Genomic DNA, 2,500 nt, shown 5'->3' with positions numbered 1-2,500 from the left:
GCAGGCTCACGCCCAGACCCTTCTGCGCCACCGCCGCGACCCTCCTACTCGTCAGGGCTTCGCGGCCGGCCGCGAGGACCGGCCATGACTGCCAGACTGACGGCCGAGTATAGGCACGACGCTCAGCGCCATCCATTTTCAGGGCTAGTTGCTTCGGCAGGTGAGTTGTTACACACTCCTTAGCGGATTCCGACTTCCATGGCCACCGTCCTGCTGTCTTAAGCAACCAACGCCTTTCATGGTTTCCCATGAGCGTCGATTCGGGCGCCTTAACTCGGCGTTTGGTTCATCCCACAGCGCCAGTTCTGCTACAAAAGTGGCCCACTTGCACTCCGATCCGAGTCGTTTGCTCGCGGCTTCAGCATATCAAGCAAGCCGGAGATCTCACCCATTTAAAGTTTGAGAATAGGTTGAGGTCGTTTCGGGCCCAAGGCCTCTAATCATTCGCTTTACCGATGAGACTCGTACGAGCACCAGCTATCCTGAGGGAAACTTCGGAGGGAACCAGCTACTAGATGGTTCGATTAGTCTTTCGCCCCTATACCCAGCTCCGACGATCGATTTGCAGCGAATCGCTAACGGACCTCCATCAGGGTTTCCCCTGACTTCGTCCTGGCCAGGCATAGTTCACCATCTTTCGGGTCCCAACGTGTACGCTCTAGGTGCGCCTCACCTCGCAATGAGGACGAGACGCCCCGGGAGTGCGGAGGCCGCCGCCCCGTGAAGGGCGGGGAAGCCCCATCCTCCCTCGGCCCGCGCAAGGCGAGACCTTCACTTTCATTACGCCTTAGGTTTCGTACAGCCCAATGACTCGCGCACATGTTAGACTCCTTGGTCCGTGTTTCAAGACGGGTCGTGAAATTGTCCAAAGCTGAAGCGCCGCTGACGGGAGCGATTATTCCGCCCGAGAGCATCCCGAGCCAACAGCGGCGCGGGTCCGGGGCCGGGCCAGGTAGGTCGTCATCCGGGAAGAACCGCGCGCGCTTGCCGGGAGCCCGAGCGCCCAAGGGGCGAATCGACTCCTCCAGATATACCGCCGAGCAGCCAGCCAGGACACCGGGGCTCTGCCCAACAGACGCGAACCGAGGCCCGCGGAAGGACAGGCTGCGCACCCGGGCCGTAGGCCGGCACCCAGCGGGTCGCGACGTCCTACTAGGGGAGAAGTGCGGCCCACCGCACACCGGAACGGCCCCACCCCGCGGCGAGTGGAAAGGCAACCGGACACGACCCCGCCGCGGATTGCTCCGCGCGGGCGGCCGGCCCATCTGCCGAGGGCGGGGGCCAGTGGCCGGATGGGCGTGAATCTCACCCGTTCGACCTTTCGGACTTCTCACGTTTACCCCAGAACGGTTTCACGTACTTTTGAACTCTCTCTTCAAAGTTCTTTTCAACTTCCCTCACGGTACTTGTTCGCTATCGTCTCGTGGTCATATTTAGTCTCAGATGGAGTTAAACACCCACTTGGAGCTGCACTCTCAAGCAACCCGACTCGAAGGAGAGGTCCCGCCGACGCTCGCACCGGCCGCTACGGGCCTGGCACCCTCTACGGGCCGTGGCCTCATTCAAGTTGGACTTGGGCTCGGCGCGAGGCGTCGGGGTAGTGGACCCTCCCAACACCACATGCCACGACAGGCGGCAGCCTGCGGGGTTCGGTGCTGGACTCTTCCCTGTTCGCTCGCCGCTACTGGGGGAATCCTTGTTAGTTTCTTTTCCTCCGCTTAGTAATATGCTTAAATTCAGCGGGTAGTCTCGCCTGCTCTGAGGTCGTTGTACGAGGTGTCGCACGCCACACCGCCAGCCGGCTGTGCACGCTACCGAGAAAGTACCGGTATGCGAACCGCCAGGCGACGGGGCGCGCATCGCACGTTTAAGGAGACGCGGCCGGCCACACAGGCGACCACGACACTCCCACGTCTCCGAAGGCGGGACAAACGCCGCGCGCTTCAGTATACGTAGCCGACCCTCAGCCAGACGTGGCCCGGGAACGGAATCCATGGACCGCAATGGTGCGTTCGAAACGTCGATGTTCATGTGTCCTGCAGTTCACATGTCGACGCGCAATTTGCTGCGTTCTTCATCGACCCCACGAGCCGAGTGATCCACCGTCCTGGGTGATCTTTTCCTTTTCAGTCTCCCACTGTCTCTTTCAAGACAGCAGCATTTGCGGGACTGAGGCGTCTGACGGCCCCTGTTCCACTATTTTTTTGTGTCCAACGGCCTCACAGCCGATTGGGCGTCGTACGGCTCCACACCGGGGCGGACAGGCACTCGGGCGAACGTCATTCAAAACCGGCGCCAGGCGCCATGGTACCGCAGGCCAGCCGCTCCAGAGCTTCAGCGCTCGTACCACACAACAACAACAACACTTCCGCTAGTTTTGAGAGGCACGCGTGGTTCCGCACGCGGCGCACGGCCACTGCCGTACAGGTAGCGTGTTGCGCGACACGACACGACACGCACATCGAAAGACATGCAGTCTAGTCAACACGCGATCTAGTGT

At 61.0% G+C, this 2,500-nt stretch overlaps 1 non-coding gene and 1 pseudogene across 1 annotated transcript in view; both read right to left on the bottom strand.

Annotated features, from left to right (window-relative positions):
• LOC126333437 (large subunit ribosomal RNA) overlaps positions 1-1,767 on the bottom strand; it is a 4,202-nt gene extending 2,435 nt beyond the window's left edge. The window contains exon 1 of the ribosomal RNA XR_007564202.1: positions 1-1,767. This exon is cut by the window's left edge and continues 2,435 nt beyond it. This is a non-coding gene — a ribosomal RNA (large subunit ribosomal RNA).
• Positions 1,768-1,957: 190 nt separating this feature from the next.
• LOC126333441 (5.8S ribosomal RNA) lies at positions 1,958-2,114 on the bottom strand (annotated as a pseudogene).
• Positions 2,115-2,500: the final 386 nt, after the last annotated feature.

This window comes from Schistocerca gregaria, unplaced genomic scaffold, assembly GCF_023897955.1.
Source record: "Schistocerca gregaria isolate iqSchGreg1 unplaced genomic scaffold, iqSchGreg1.2 ptg001591l, whole genome shotgun sequence".
NCBI classification, from domain to species: Eukaryota; Metazoa; Arthropoda; class Insecta; order Orthoptera; family Acrididae; genus Schistocerca; species Schistocerca gregaria.
The sequence above is the reverse complement of the archived record's forward strand: the minus strand, read 5'-3'. Positions and strand labels throughout refer to the sequence as shown.